The sequence below is a fragment of the Lepidochelys kempii genome, unplaced genomic scaffold (assembly GCF_965140265.1).
Source record: "Lepidochelys kempii isolate rLepKem1 unplaced genomic scaffold, rLepKem1.hap2 scaffold_37, whole genome shotgun sequence".
Lineage (NCBI taxonomy): Eukaryota > Metazoa > Chordata > Testudines > Cheloniidae > Lepidochelys > Lepidochelys kempii.
In genome coordinates, this window is record NW_027333638.1 from 299,973 (window position 1) to 317,554 (window position 17,582).

Here is a 17,582-nt window from a genome sequence, read left to right on the forward strand (position 1 = left end):
ACCCCCAGGTCCCAGTGATTCCAAGGGTCACAGTCCGAGGTAGGAAATCAAATTCTGCCCCTTAAGCCAGTGTTTTCTGTGCCGAGAATTCTGCCTGCAGCAGGTGCATCAGACCCAACAGGTTCCAAACCTCTCGGAGCCTCTGCCCTTGTCCAAGGGACGTTCGTTTTCTGGCACAACCAGGGGTAGGAAAGGAGAAAACTCCACTGAGGCTCCTCCTCACGCTCACAGACGGGAATCCTAATTCTCTCCCCGTCCTCGAGGGGAGACCTGGAGAAGGAGACGTGCGGCTGCAAAGCCGGGGGGGGGTCTCCGAGACTGCCCTGGCCCTGCACCTCGGCCCTGCCTGGCTGATGTCGGGGTCTCTCTGTGAGGTCACCCCCTCCCCACCACCTTTGCCCAATGGGCTGAGTTCCTGCAAAAGGCCTTGGTGATGTCACTGCCCCCCCACCCCTCCCCTCCAAGCTGATGTCCTGCCCCTGCCCAGCCTCTTTGGAGGTTGGAGTTGTTGCCCCTGGATCTCGGGTTGCCAATTTCCGCACCCAACAAAACTGAACACCCTTGTGCCCCACTTCGCCGAGGTCCTGGCCCGCTCACGCCATCTCCCTCCCCTCCGTCGCTCCCTCTGCCCCACGCTCCCTCGCTCGCTCATTGTCACCGCGCTGAGGAGGGCTGGGGAGGGCCCCTTTTCAACTGGGTGTTGTCGGGACGCACCTGGGAAGGAGGGCTGCCTGCCAAGCACCTTTAGGAGGAGGCGTCCCTCCCTGTCAGAAAATCATCTCCCTCCCTCAGCTCAGGGATGGCCTGAATTGCCCCTTCTCCCGGCAGAGCCAGAGGATTGGAAGCAGCAACATCAGACCCCTGTGTGGCTCGCAGGAATGAACACAAACACGCCCTTGTAGCTGGACAGATGGTGAGTTTTACCCCTGGGATACGACAAGGCTCAAGAGAAAGGTGGTGGCCCCACATCTGAGGAATGAAACACAACACAGTCATCATCGTTACGCCCGTCCTTGCCCCTTTATACTTCTACTGTCTCGCTCCCGCCACCCTCGCCCTCTGTGGGTTCAGGGAGAGCCACACTCAGTGCTTCCGACACACACAGACTCACACACACATCTTGCAAGGAAAACCTCACCACGGAGCCACATGCACCTGTTGCTTCCCTGCCCCCTGCTCTCCAGAATCCAATCCCAAGGAAAGCTTGTCGGGCCCAGAGCTGGCAGGGCGCCCGGTGCTGGAGCATTGAAGCTACCGTGACGGCACTCAGAGGAAAGAGGCTGAGAGATGCAAGTTAAGAATTGGCCGGTCAGGTTTCCGGTCCCCTCACAGGTCATTCCCTCACTCGAGCAAAGGGGCACATCTCAATTCTCAGCAGGCTCAGTCGAGCGGCATCGTTCTTGTTTCCACTCAGTCAGGTTTGAGGCCTGTTTCGCACCCTGTCTTTGAGAAGACAGTCAGAAACTACTCTCTGAAACAGCCAATGCAAGAGGACGTGTTATCGCTCCTGCCCCAACACAGACGGACAAAGAGAGAAATGTTCTCGCTTTGAGGGTGGGACTCCCTGCCCTGGGCCAAAGACGAGCACCTCTCTTTGACCTTGGTTACTCCTTCAGCTTTTCTTTCAGCAGGGAGCCCGAGAGCTCAGGTGCTGGAGTGCTGCGTTGGTCAGTGAAGCTCGGTGAGCTGCAAGGTCAGTCGGCTCTTCTACCAGCAAGTCAAAACACAGGAAGGATTTCCTCATTTGACAATACTGGGGCTGTCTGCGGGTCTGTCCACGCTGCACACTGAGCCTGTCTCTATGTGGCCTGGGCTTGCTGACTTGTGTTGCCAAGCCGGTGTTTGAGCATCCGGACTGCAGGGGAAACTCAGGCCTCACACTGTGTCTATCTGTCAAGGTTCCTTCCCCACTCTGAACGCTAGGGTACAGATGTGGGGACCTGCATGAAAACCTCCTCAGCTTACTTTTACCAGCTTAGGTTAAAACTTCCCCAAGGTACAAACTATTTTACCTTTTGCCCTTGGACTTTCGCTGCTACCACCAAAAGTCTAACCGGGTTTTTTATTAGGAAAGAGCCGTTTGGAAACATCTTTCCCCCAAAAATCCTCACCAAAACATCGCACCCCCCTTCCTGGGGAAGGTTTTGTGAAAATCCTCATCAATTTGCATTCAGTTTCTTAAAAGAAGAATTTTAATAGAAGAAAAAGTAAAAAGAATCACCTCTGTAAAATCAGGATGGTAGATACCTTACAGGGTAATTAGATTCAAAACACCTAGAATCCCTCTAGGCAAAACCTTAAGTTACAAAAAGACACAAAAACAGGAATATCCATTCCATTCAGCACAGCTTATTTTCTCACCCATTTAAAGGAATCAGAATCTGACGCATATCTAGCTTGATTACTTACTAAGTTCTAAGACGCCATTCCTGTTCTGTCCCCGGCAAAAGCATCACACAGACAGATCCCGACCCTTTGTTTCTCCCTCCCCCGAGCTTTTGAAAGAATCTTGTTTCCTCATTGGTCATTTTGGTCAGGTGCCAGCGAGGTTACCTTTAGCTTCTTAACCCTTTACAGGTGAGAGGATTTTTCCTCTGGCCAGGAGGGATTTAAAGGTGGTTAGCCTTCCCTTTCTATTTATGACTCTCTCCTACCGCAGGAAGTCATCCTAAGTTACGCTGCTCCCGCTGCGTGAATAACAGAGCTGGATTTGACGTCGCTTCGGTCGACTTACTGCTGTGTCTACACTGGGCTGGGTTGACGGGAGACGCTCTTCGGTCGACTTCCCTTCCTCCTGCCGTTCCCGGCGCAGTCCCAACGGCGACCGGAGAGCGCTCTGCTGTCAATTTAGTGGGTCTTCACTCGACCCCCACGACATCAACCCCCAGTGGATCCACCGCAGCAAACAGAGCCTCCCAAACATGCTGCCCCATCCACACGGCACCACTTAGACCCGAGTGGGAAATTCAGCTCCTGTGGGGTGTGTCACCCTCATCCGCTGAAGATGCTCCCCGAGTCTCCAGGGATTCCTGCCCTAACTGCTCTCCAGCCGGTTTGTGTCCATACGCTCCCCGCGGGGAGGCTGGGAGTGGCCTGGTTACAAGCGCTGGTTGCTCAGGCCTGGCAGGGAAGGGAAGCTCCGGGCAGCATTGACAGTCTGGAGATCCCTCCGGGGAAGCACAGGCGGTGGGTGGAACAGGCGGGGAGGCGAAGCTGCGGGGTCCTGCGGACGCCCTGAAACCAGCTCACAGACCCCGGGGGTCACGCTGCCCTACACGCTGTTGCAGTAATGTTTGTACAAGGCGTGACGCTGAAAGAGCAGCTTGTGTCAGAGTGTATTCAGGCCAACGGATGTGTGTGTTAGTAGAGATCAAAGCGACTGTTCAATGTTCAAATGTATTGGGTGTTTAAACCTCCTGAAAACTCGTGGAATGTTGTTTGCACTGTTTTCACGTCTCTGTGTCCTGTTACGCTGTGATAGCAAAGAGTTGCCTTGTGTGGACCCCTGTCACTAAATAACCCCTCAAAGGAGAATGAAGGTGTGTGGGATGCAAGTGAAGAAAAGGTTCATTTCCAAAGAAGGGGTGGTAAGAAGCAGGATTCCTGGGCGGGGGGCAGGAGGGTGGTTTGCACTGTTGTTGCCCAGAGTGGGAATGGGGAACTGGGCTCTGGCTTAAAGCGGTGTCAGGCTTCGAGGGGCTGGGTTCAGAGCTGGAGGTTCGGGTTGGGGTGAGGGTTGGGCTACAGTTTTGGTTCAGGGGTTTCCAGTTGGGGGGCAGGTTATGGGGTCAGGGTTCCAGTTAGGTTCCGGGTAGGGGGTGGGGTTTAGATTTTGGGGGGAGGGTTTGGCCAGCAGCAGCATAGAAGTGCGGGTGGCAATGGGGTGCAGCCAATAGTGATAAGTCGGGGGTCTTTTAGGTCGTTTTAGTGTCAGTAGCACCCTGGGAAGGGGGGAGGGTCATGTTTACGACAGGGGGCTAAAGTGTTGGGGAAGGGGGTGGCAAGTTGACCCATCCCACTTCGCACTTCCCACACGGACACGCACAATACGGCGAACGCGCGGACGCACACACGTCACACACACACGATGACACAAAACAGCACACAACGCGACACACAAAGTAACACACGACACAGACACACACACAACACGACATGGAAAGCATCACACACATGACCCACAACATGTCTCACACACACACACGCTCAACACAACACGACCCACAACATGTCACACTCACACACTCAACGACACACAGCACGTTGCACGTACGTCGCACACACACAACGTCGGACCCACAGTTTGTTGCATGTCGCACGTATCACGTCACGCACAGGTCGCACCACGCACATGCACACGCACAACACGTCACACGCACGCAAACTCTACGTCACAGACACAACACAGACAACACGACACACGACACAAAATGGCACACGACACTGAGACACACACACACGACACTGACACATTGCACATGAAACACACAGCACGTCGCACGTCACACACAAGATGTCGTACTTTACATGTCACACGCACAACACGTAGCACACAGCACGTCGAGTGTTGCTCGTGCATCACACATCGCAAGTTGTAGACCCCACGTTTCATGTTATACTCACAACACATCGCACACAGCCTGCCGCACGTTGTAGACAGGACGTCACACGTCGCACACACAACACAGTGCGCGTCGCACATAAACAGCATGTCAGGCGAACACTGCACATTGCACACGCATAACACGTCTCACGCGCGCACAACACGACACACACCAACAAAACACTCAAGACAACACACACACAACCACATCTCACACACACACACGACACCACATGACACACAATATCTCACACACACAAACACGTCTCTCACACACGCCAACACACACACACAACACACGCCCACACACACACACACGACACATGATGTCGCACACACGCGGACACACACAATGTCTCTCACATGCCGACATACGACGTCTCTCACACACGACACCGACACACACACATGACACACAACGTCTCACGCACACACAACACCGACACACACCACACATGACGACTGACACACACACAACACACGGCCTCTCACACACACACACACCCAACACATGACATCTCACACACGACGTCTCACACAAACACACGACGTCTCTCACAGACACCCACATACACACAACATACGCCCACACCCACACACACACACTCGCCGACACCCGCTGACACACGACATCTCACACGCCCATGACACGACATACGACACGTCACACACACACAAGACGGCAGAGGACACGACACCGAAATCACACGCGACACCGACACGTCACACGACACACAAGACGGCAGAGGACACGACACCGAAATCACACCCCGGAGACGACCCCCCGCGGGGGCGAGAGCGGAGCGGGGACGGTCGGGGGAACTCGGTCTCTGGGCGGCGCGTGGGGCCGGTGTGGGCGGGAGGGAAGAGGGCGGCAGGGCCGAGGGCGAGATTCCCAGCCCCCATCGAGCGCTGTGGAGCGAGGGCTCCGGCTCGGCTCTCGCAGCGGCTCTGGCGAGGAATGGTGCCGGAGCTCTCGCCGGAGGGGAACGCGGCAGGAGGGGCCTGAGCCGCTTGGGCCTCTTTCCAAGGAGGCGGAACCAGGCCTCCGCTCTCTGCCCGCTGCAGACCTGGCTGCCAGGTCGGCGCTTCCAGTTCCTCGTCCGCACTCGCCGTCTTCTCGTGTGTTCGCCAACTCGCTCTCTCCCCTCTGCTCTCCGGGTGCCGTCTCCCTTTGTAGGACACGGGTAGGTGTGCATTCCCACAGGTGAGGTCTCGGGAGCCATGGAGACGTCGGAGCGGACGAAAATCATGCAGAGCAGTAGAAAGGCTGCAGAAAGTACCTGAAGAGACAAAGGGAATGAGAAGGGGGAAGTCCAGACTAAGACAGGAGTCTAGTCTGTAAAGAGAAACAACGGGAAGTCTAAGCTACAGAAACTCTTCAAGTTGCCAAAAGACCTTTAGGATGGGAAATGACTTCTTGAATCCAGTCTCTTTAAGATCTTAGGCTTAGTATGTGGGTGTATTTGTATTTGCTTAGCCATCTGCCTTCTTCTGTTTGCTATCCCTTCTAATCACTGAAAATCTACCTTTCTAGTGAAACTATTTGTTGTTTATTATTATTATTAAACTCAGTTTGTGCAACGGGTGCTCCGGGAGGAAATGATTTGTGTGTTACTCCAAGGGGCCGCCCGGTGTCACTCTTGCTCCATGAGGGAAATGATTTGTGCTATACCTGGTTTAGCCACCCACTGTCACTGTTGGGCCAGGAGGGAAATGATTTGTGCAATACCTGAATTGGCCACACAGTGTCCCCATTGCTCCGTGAGGAAATGCTTTCTGCATTACTCCAAGTGGCCACCCAGTGTCACTGTTGGTCCAGGAGGGAAATGGTTTGTGCATGACCTGAATTGGCCACACACATCACTGTTGCTCTGGGGGGGGATTGTTTGTGTGTTACTCCTGAGTGGCCACGTTGTCTCACTGTTTCTCCATGAGGGGAATGCTTTGTGCCTTACCCTGTGTGGCCACCCAAGACAACACACACAACAAACACAAAACATCACACACACAAAACACGACAGACGACACTCACACACACACACACAACGTGACACCGACACACACAGAGAGAACACGTCACACATACAGAAACACGTCTCTCACACACACACAACACAGGACACCGACACACACAAACAACATGACACACAAATAAAATGACACACAAAACAGCACACAACACGACACACAAAAATCACACACAATACACGACACCGACACATACACACACACACACACGAGACGAGGCACAAAACGGCAGACATGACACAGAAATCACACATGACACAGACACCCACACACAATACGACACACAACACCTCACATGACACACAAAACGGCACACGTGACACACACACACAACACGATGCACAAAACATAGCTCACAAAATATCACACACCCACACACATGACACACACACAGAACAACATGACACACGACACACAAAACGGCACACAACACGAGACACAAAAATCTCACACAACACATGACACCGACACACACAACATGCACACAAAACGGCACACAACACAGCACACACCGTCACACGCACACAACACAGCATACAACATGGCACACACACACTCAACATGGACCACAACACGCACACATAAACACATCTCACACACACAAAACGACACACAAGTCACACACACAACACGTCACACGACACATGCAACACGACACACACAACACGGCACACGGCAGAAGGTTTCATCGAGGAGGAGGATGTCCCGGGGTCCCCGGGCGATGCTCTGGGACTGCTCCCCAGGAAGCCAGGCAGGACTCTGGGGAAGTCTCCTCTCGGGGAGCAGCCTGTCTGCAGGACACACAGCTCCCCCGGCTCCACCTTCCTGGCTCTGACCTCGGAGCCTTCAGCCTCCTCTGCCCCTCCCTGCGCTTCCCACAGCCAGTCCGCCCAGGCGGGGTCCTGGGGGGGGCAGAGGGTCCTGCCCCCCAACTCCGCAGTCAGACGGGACTCTCAGCCAGCCAGGAAAACAGAGGTTTATTAGACCACAGGGACATGGTCCAACACAGAGCTTGTAGGTGCAGAGAACCGGACCCCTCAGCCGGGTCCATTTTGGTGGGGGGCAGTGAGCCAGACAACCCCGTCTGCCCTTCACTCCATGTCTCCAGCCAGCCCCCAACTGAAACTCCCCCCAGCCCCTCCTCCTCTGGGCTTTGTCCCTGTCCCCGGCCAGGAGGGCACCCGATTCCTTTGTTCTCCAACCCTTTAGCTCTCACCTCGCAGGGGGGAAGGGCCCAGGGCATCAGGTGCCAGGAAAGAGGGTGTCGGCCATCCTCTGTGTCCAGACCCCTGCACACACCTGCCCTCCAGAGCTCTGCAACGATCATACACCCTTACCCCACCCCCTAGATCCTTAAGAACTGCATACGGGAAACTGAGGCACCCCCACACGATTCAGAGGAAACATGAAGTCCCGCTTCATCACAGATGACTCCAGGAGGTGAGTTGCTTGCTATCCTACCATGTTTTTCTGTCTCTCTCCTCTAGTATGTTGGCCAACACACACATTCTGTCTCTGTCTCTCTCCTCTCCTGGTGCCAACGATGACCAGACCCCAGGTGCCTGGGCCCCAGTGCCCCGCCTGTGCTCCATCTCTTCCTGTATCTGCCTCACCCCTTCTCCCAGCCCACACTGCCCACCGCTGCCTGGATGATTTCCCCCTCTCCTCCACTGCACCCCCCTCTGTGGGGTCCCTGCCACTCACCGTCTGCCTCCTCTCCTCCACCCCCTCCCCCGCTTCCCCACGGGTCACTCTGGGGGCCGGTTTTCTTCACCATCTTTGTGCATGATCTGGAGGACGGGATGGATTGCACCCTCAGCAAGTTCGCAGATGACACTAAGCTGCGGGGAGAGGGAGATACGCTGGAGGGTCGGGATAGGGTTCAGAGTGACCCAGACCAATTAGAGGATTGGGCCAAAAGAAATCTGATGAGGTTCAGCAAGGACAAGTGCTGAGCCCTGCACTGAGGAGAGAAGAATCCCATGCAGTGCCCCAAGTGTGCCATGTCCCCGCCCCGAACCGACCCTCCCGGAGCATCCTCAATTCCATGAAACAGCTGTTCTGGGGTGGGCAGGAAGTGCTGGGAGGGAGCGTGGGGAGTTGCTCAGTGGGGGTGTGTCTCTCTGGGTGGGGTCTGTGTGTGTTTATGCACAAGCTGATTGTGATGTCACGGAGCCAACAGCAAAGAGTGTTGGGCGTCAGCATTCTTGCCCTGCCCTCAGTCTGCCAACTGGCTTGGTTGACAACGGCTGGTGACCCAAGGAGCTGCTGAGAGACGCGGACCATCCCTCTGTCAACCACTTCTTGAATCAGCTATTTCCACAGGTGTTTGAGGAACAAAAGGATGAGTTTTTACAGAAGGTAATTCCCAGATTCTTTCCCTGCTCATTAGATCGCACACGACAGGTCGGTGCCTCCTTCTCCTGGGGACGGGTGGGGGCGGGTGTGGCAACAGGCAGGTCTCAGCGTTCCCTTTTGATTTGAAAGTGGCCATCTCTCAGGTCTCCTCCTGCTTCAGCCGGTCAGGTTCTTTGGAGGCAGATTTAGATGATTTTATCTTTCAGCAGACTAGTCGGGGGGAATTTCCAGGGATAGAACCAAAAGGGAAGATAACAAAACTCGTGTAATGACAGGTTTCAGAGGAACAGCCGTGTTAGTCTGTATTCGCAAAAAGAAAAGGAGTACTTGTGGCACCTTAGAGACTAACCAATTTATTTGAGCATGAGCTTTCGTGAGCTACAGCTCACTTCATCAGATGTTTACCGTGGAAACTGCAGCAGACTTTATATACACACAGAAATCATGAAACAATACCGCCTCCCACCCCACTGTCCTGCTGGTAATAGCTTATCTAAAGTGATCAACAGGTGGGCCATTTCCAGCACAAATCCAGGTTTTCTCACCCTCCACCCCCCCACACAAATTCACTCTCCTGCTGGTGCTAGCCCATCCAAAGTGACAACTCTTTACATAATCAAGTCGGGCTATTTCCTGCATAGATCAAGGTTTTCTCACATCCCCCCCACCCCCATACACACACAAACTCACTCTCCTGCTGGTAATAGCTCATCTAAACTGACCATTCTCCAGGTTTAAATCCAAGTTAAACCAGAACATCTGGGGGGGGGGGGTAGGAAAAAACAAGAGGAAACAGGCTACCTTGCATAATGACTTAGCCACTCCCAGTCTCTATTTAAGCCTAAATTAATAGTATCCAATTTGCAAATGAATTCCAATTCAGCAGTTTCTCGCTGGAGTCTGGATTTGAAGTTTTTTTGTTTTAAGATAGCGACCTTCATGTCTGTGATTGCGTGACCAGAGAGATTGAAGTGTTCTCCGACTGGTTTATGAATGTTATAATTCTTGACATCTGATTTGTGTCCATTTATTCTTTTACGTAGAGACTGTCCAGTTTGACCAATGTACATGGCAGAGGGGCATTGCTGGCACATGATGGCATAGATCACATTGGTGGATGTGCAGGTCCTTGATCTATGCAGGAAATAGCCCGACTTGATTATGTAAAGAGTTGTCACTTTGGATGGGCTAGCACCAGCAGGAGAGTGAATTTGTGTGGGGGGGTGGAGGGTGAGAAAACCTGGATTTGTGCTGGAAATGGCCCACCTGTTGATCACTTTAGATAAGCTATTACCAGCAGGACAGTGGGGTGGGAGGAGGTATTGTTTCATGATTTCTGTGTGTATATAAAGTCTGCTGCAGTTTCCACGGTAAACATCTGATGAAGTGAGCTGTAGCTCACGAAAGCTCATGCTCAAATAAATTGGTTAGTCTCTAAGGTGCCACAAGTACTCCTTTTCTTTTTGCGAAAACTCGTGTAGAATTTAGATTGAGATCTCCATCAATAGTCTTTCCCTTGGAGTTGCCCCTAATGCACTCCTTGCCTTCAAGTTGGGAATAGAAACCCTTTGTCTCCTGTCATGACTGCCAAAGAAATGTGTGTTGAGAGAATATCGATCTCAGAATTTACATGATTGAAATGCACATAAATGAGCTCAAATAATGCAGAAGAAATTAATCTTAAGATATTGAAAGTGATACAGCTCCACTCCCATCCCCTGGCTGTCATCTTGGCAGTTCTCTCAGAAAGAATCTCATGGCGATAGATCTCAAAACTCTCTACAAATTCCACTCTACCCCCTTGGGCTAGAGAAAAGAGATGTGTCGATCCCCCCCGCCCCACAATTCCTTTCCAGGAAAGGGGTTTCAATCAACTGTCGCCTACATTTGTCATGGGTCTCTGTAGCCAGACAGCCAGCCCCCCCCCCCCTCAGACCAGCATTGCTGGAAACACAGGAGGAAGCAGGAACAGGGCACTTAACATATATTCCAGCACAGCCTTTGAAGCTGTGAAAGCACAGGTGTGCTGCTACAATGTGCCTCTGGGAACAGATACAATGATTAAGCTCACAGCAGGCAGAGGCCCTGTGACAGAATTCGGAGAGATCAGAGCATTGACAGGCAAAGCTAAGATGCGTTCCCTTCAGGGAAACAAGGGGGCACCATCTAAAGGACATAAAAACAAGCGAGAGCCAACCCAGGAGGAAAAGGAGCTTAGAGCCAAGTTGTGGAGACAATGTCTGGCTTTAGGTTATCCCAGAGATGTGATAAATGGACTGCCCACAGAGCGGCTAAAATTATTCACCACCTTTAAAAGAGCTGACTGGGAGACAACTCATGCTACTCCCAGTGCACCTCTGCAGCTCTCTCCTCTTTCCCCACCTGCAGACACCCGATATACTCCATTGCTGCGGCAACTGCAAGAGTTACCAGAGCAGGGAAACTAGCTTGCGGGGGTCAATCTCCTCTCCTAATAAACCAGCTTAAATCCAAAGAGGAGAAAACAACAGCAAAAGACCCCCGGATACATGTAACTGTAAATGACAAACACATTATTCCTTTCTTAATGGATACAGGGGCTCAAAGGTCCATGATTAAGCGAGAAAGTTTTCAGGGCTCGCCACCTACTGGCGGAAAGCAGGTACTTGTTACAGGGGTAAATGGCAGTACCATAACTTACCCATTAGTTAAGATAAAACTGGATATCTCATTGCAACCCCACCATCAGCCCCGAAAATATGAGGTGATTTTGGGCAATGCCAACATACTGGGCATGGACGTTTTAAGAGGAAAGAAGGGAAGGATTAATGGGGAAAGATGGGCTTTTGGAGTCAGTTCTGTTCCTCATGCCACCCACCTGGAAGAGGAAAGCCCTCCCCACTATTCTGTAAACTTACTTAGCAGCACGCCTGCTCTCCCGCCCTCAACAGTAACAAACATAAAGCAGTATAATGTCCCAGCTGAGGCCATAAGCCCTGTTACTGACCTGATCAAAGATTTGGAACAGCGAGGAATTTTAATTCGTACCCACTCTCGTTTAATTCTCCTGTGTGGCCCATCAAGAAACCAAATGGCAAATGGAGACTCACTATAGACTATAGGAAGCTAAACAGTAACACTGGACCATTAACTGCAGCAGTCCCTAGCATAACAGATATTGTAAACACCATGCAAACCTGGGATAAACCCTGGCTAGCAGTATTAGATGTAAAGGACATGTTCTTCATGGTCCCTTTGCAACCAGCTGACCAGGAAAGATTTGCTTTTACTTGGAAAGGTGTACAATACACTTTTACCCGAATGCCACAAGGGTTTAAACACTCACCCACTATTTGCCATGGGGCACTGGCAAAGGTCCTAGATGACCTTATACTGCCACCCAATGTACAAACTGTGCAATACATTGATGACATCTTAATAGGTGGGAAAACCTCAGAAGAGGTACAGAAGGCTATGAATCAAATCAAAGGAGCACTAGAAGCCCTTAATTTAGAGTTACCAGCTGAGAAATGCCAAGGTCCCTCCCAAGAGATAAAATTCTTAGGTACTGTATGGATGGGAGGTAGGAGGTCTGTGCCTAATGACACTGTGCAAGAGCTAAATCAGGCACCCTCCCCTGAAAGTAAAGATCAATTGAGACAGATTTTGGGAACCCTGGGGTTTTGGAGAAAACATGTACCTGGCTTTGCCATTATAGCCAGACCATTGTACAATTTGTTAAAGAAAAGTGCTGCCTGGGAATGGGCTCCTGCCCATGAGGAAGCCCTCAGGCAACTGATAGGGGAGATACACACCTATCAGGCTCTGGGTCCCATACATCCTGAAGCCCCACTCCATTTGTACCTAACTGTGGGAGCCACTGGAATGTCTTATGCTCTCTGGCAAGAAAGTGACACTGCTCCCAGACGACCAATTCAGTTTGGTTCCAAGTCATGGCAAGGGTCACAGGCTAACTACATGCCTTATGAGAAGGTCCTTCTGGCAGCTTACACAGCCTTGAGAGAAACTGAGGAATTAACTCAGGATAAGGACATCACAATTCACACTCCTCTTCCAATCATTAAACCTATATTGGAAGGGAAAGAGTTACCACCTGGTGTAGCACAAAAGATGACTATCCAAAGATGGGCACTTTACATACACCACAGGGTAGGGAGTGCAGACACTGCACAAAACCCCACTATGATTCAGGAATCCCTATGGAAAGTAGGAATGCCTGATGAATACCGCCTACCTCCACAGCAGTCTCCCATTAAGGATGCTGCCCCATTTGATCCTTCTAAGCCTGAGGGAGTATGGTTCACTGATGGCAGTGCCAGGCTGGTCAAAGGCAAATGGAAGGGAAAAGCTGCAGCAGTGCCTGCAGACCCCTCTGCAGCACCCCTAACTGCTGAAATTGATGGGTCAGCACAACTTGCAGAATTGGCTGCAATTAAACTGGCCTGTGAAGCAGGAGCCACCGCTGTATATACGGACTCCTATGCGGTATGGGCAGGTGCCACTCAGTGGATCACTAACTGGAAAAATAACCACTGGGAAATAGGAGGTAAACCAGTCTGGGGACTGGAATACTGGAAGTGGTTATATCAGCATGGCCTGCAAGAACCCCTGTCTATAGGACATATCTCAGCTCATCAGAGGAATAATACCCCAGCTGCACAGTTAAACGATTTAGCCAATGCAGCTGCCCAGCTCTTTACCACACAAGTAGAATGGGAACGCTTATATTCATGGTTACATGATAATTTAGGACACACGGGAAGTGATGAGTTAGTGCGGCAAGCACATATCAGGGGGTGGCCTATCACCCACAGACAGGCTAGAGACCTGGTGCAAGCCTGCACTATTTGTGCTGAGACTAGAAAACATATAGCAGAAGGACAAAGGTTTGCCAGGCTAAGAGATGGAAAAACACTATGGGCAACCTGGCAGGTCGACTATGTCGGACCAGTGCCCACTACAAGGCAGAGGTGGAAATACATCTTGACTGGGGTAGAAATTGTTTCAGGGATTGGTTTTGCATATCCAACCCGATTGGCAACAGGGTTGTCCACAGTTATGGGACTAAACCGCTTAACAGCAATTGTCCCAATGCCTCAAGAAATCCAATCAGATAATGGTTCGCATTTTAAGAATAAACTTGTAAGGGAATGGACCCTTAACCATGGAGTCCAATGGACCTTCCACCTTCCATATCGACCTCAATCTAATGGCATGGTCGAGCGCTGGAATGGGTTGCTAAAGAATCACTTGAAGCCTACTGATGGCACATGGGGAGACAGACTGGACGAAGTGGTGCAGAGATTAAACAACAGACAGACTCCTACAGGAAGTCCAATCAGCAGGGGATTCTTCCCTACAGGGAAAGCTATCTGCCCTGCCAGAACACCACTGCACAGTTCCAAGTATGCCCCCGGAGATACTGTTGTGATTAAACACGCAGCCCTGGGAAACTTTACCTGCGTTTTGCACGCCTATAAAGAGAAAGGTGTATGGAGTGCCTTAAATGCTGATAAAAGGCTAATAACCATTACAGAGGCTTGGATCGCATCCAAGACCGGCTGACCATGTGATTTATTGCAGGAATGGTCCCATGGTTCTGAGCAACCTGCCAGCTAACCTGTCAGCAAAATGGACCATGCAGCAGACCTGTTTGATCACTAGAGACTACTATGGACTGTTGATATATTTGCCATTACTTATAATAGCAGGTGTAATTTTTGCTTTTGGTTTTAAAATACGTTTTTTAGCTAGAACACGACCCACCAGAGATATGTTCCTGCAAGCCCTCATGATCCTTCTGTTGGCTCCAGTCACCTTGGCAATACCAGAACATCCTCTTCGGGGAGCAATCCAAACCATCGCCTCAGCTGCTGGTGCTACAAATTGCTGGATGTGCACCTTGCTAGATTCAACCAATGGACTGGGAATTGAATTTGTACCAGTACATGCAGTGGCTGAGAATGGACAAACCTCATGGATGCAATGGTTAGCTCAACACTTGGGATTCTCCCTCTCCCCGTTTTTACATTCGGTTGTGAATACTGTTTTAACCATTTTAATTATTGTAATTGTTTTTTTGTGTAACTTTATGTATTATGAAGCGTTTGATTCAAACTGCTCTTTCCTCCACGCAAATCAGATACCTAGAGCTAAAAAGGGATCCTACCCAATTCCGCGAACCCTCATCCTCTAATTTGGTTGTTGGGTATTTCTAGATTTCCCCAAGGAGGGCAAGAGGTGCTGGCATCACCGCCACCTTGCAATCTGGGATGTAGTGTGGTGCATCAGGGGGTGGAATGTAGCCAGACAGCCAGCCCCCCGCCTCTCAGACCAGCATTGCTGGAAACACAGGAGGAAGCCGGAACAGGGCACTTAACATATATTCCAGCACAGCCTTTGAAGCTGTGAAAGCACAGGTGTGCTGCTACAATGTGCCTCTGGGAACAGATAGGACGATTAAGCTCACAGCAGGCAGAGGCCCTGTGACAGACATGGCTCTTAGCCCCTACTAAATAGCGTGATGCACACACACCAACATCCTAGGTGGGAAAATATTTACCCTGATAAAAGAAGTGTCCAGTAGTCGAAACTTATTGTTTCTCTCCCTTGCAAGTGTAAACTACTCTTGCGAAAGCTGGCGTCACCCCGACAGACCAGCCCCAATTTGGCATAAGAAAGGAGAAAGAGAATAAAGGAGTACAGAGGTATAAGTAGGGGACCTACAGCACCATGAATCTTGAGTGCTTTTCACTATCTATCTGCTGGTCAGATAAGTGACAGCCTCCCAAGGCTTCTGCAGCTAAGAGGGTCCCTACGCCTTGTCCCTTATTCGTCTTTCCGCGGAATTGAGTGACCGATCCTGGCTTTGCACCGCTGGAATCGAGAGATGCAAGGAAGGTAAGAAGCACCCACACCTGATCTCCTATCTTTAGTGTACATATATTTTGAAATAGAGCTCTATACTTTGTTTTCTTTCTTTGGGATTGTGGCTTCAGTTTTGTAACTTGTTTGTGTGTGTAACATCTCTACATTTAAATAAGTAGGCACTAGCAATTTTGTAACCACATGATTAGAATCTAGCTTAATAAATTTTGGTAACCATTTGTGCATAAGCCTGACTTGTTTTCTCTGGTTTACTGTAAAGCAGCCAACACAATTAAAGAACCTCAGCCGTTTTGGCTCTAAAGCCTGGCCATTAGGTGAGAGTACTAAGAGCCTAGCGTTGAGTTGTGCCGCCTCCACGGGGCAAACTCTTGGGGCACCTGTCAGTCAATCCTGGCTGCCCGCTGCGAAGGAGCTCTGAGCTCTAGCAGTTAAAGTCACGGGTGTGGAGAGGCTCTTAGTGCTGCCATTGGGGCACCTGTCAGTCAGTATTGACTGCCCGCTGCAAAGGAGCTCTGAGCTCTAGCAGTTAAAGTGACGGGTGGTTAGGACCTTGGGGCATCCGTCAGCCTAGCCCGGGCTGCCCGCCGCGAAGGGACAGTGCGTCCTAGCGGTTAAAGTCACGGATGGTATAAACGGGCATAGCTGGCACCTCACCAAACATCCTTGGCCGTCGGCTAACACAGCCCCAATGAGCCACTTGGTGTGAGAGCTCGGACCTGCCCCTGTCCCAGAGGGAGGGGGTCATCTGCGAGGGGACTGCACCACTGACCTATCAGCTCTTAACACCCAAACTTTCAGTCACTCTATCATCAGTGCCTGTGCGTGTAATTTAAACAGCAAAACCAGCATCACTGGGCTAGACCAAAGGTCCACCTATCTCTGTATCTTGTCTTCTGACAGCAGCCAGTACCAGGTGCCCCAAAAGCCACTCAACAAGGCACCACTGGGAGTTGAACCCAGGATCTCCTGTTTACAAGACAGGTGCTTTAGCCAGCTAAGCCATGGTGCCCGTCTCTGGCTAACGTATGGTGTCTGCCCACACCTGACTCCCTGCCAACGCCCCCCACGGCCGGACAAGCGTTGCTTGTGTTGGATTCTGTAAAGCAGAGAAGCAGGTGAAGTTTTGCTCCCAAGGTGTGTGTGTGATTCTTTGGACAAGTCTGCGCTACAAAATTAAGTCAGTGTAACGACATTACTTTGCGGGGTAAAAAATTTAACCCCCCTGAGCAATGCCATTATGCCAACCTAATCCCAGTGTAGATAGCACTGGATTAACAGGGGGACTTCTTCCCACCCACTCTGCCTCCTTGGCTGAGGCCTGCTGGTCCACCTTTCGCTCGCTCCTCTCCTCCCCCAAGGCCTCACTGCCGGCTGCTCGTGCCTCTCCGCTCCCTACCCCACGGTCTGCCTGCCACCCACACTTCTCTGCCCCCTCTCCTGAGACAGACTCTGCCCGCCACCCACACTTCTCTGAGCCCTCCCATGAGACCTGCCCAGCCTGCCACACACTCCTGTCTGTCCCCTCCCCTCACCTGCCCTGAGAACCGCTCACACCTCTCTGCCCCTCCCACGAGGCACCTGCCCGGAGGAAGTTGTGGCTCTTCAGTTTCAGTGCCTGAGCATCCTTGGCCCCAGTGGGAGCCAGGCTACGTCTCTATACGACAGAGTTATGCTGCTTTAGTTAAAGCGTTTTAATTAAGCT

General features: G+C 51.3%; 1 non-coding gene across 1 annotated transcript; it reads right to left on the minus strand.

Annotated features, from left to right (window-relative positions):
* Nucleotides 1–16,815: 16,815 nt before the first annotated feature.
* On the minus strand, nucleotides 16,816–16,889 carry TRNAT-UGU (transfer RNA threonine (anticodon UGU)). The gene has a single exon. It is a non-coding gene; the product is annotated as a tRNA-Thr (tRNA).
* Nucleotides 16,890–17,582: the final 693 nt, after the last annotated feature.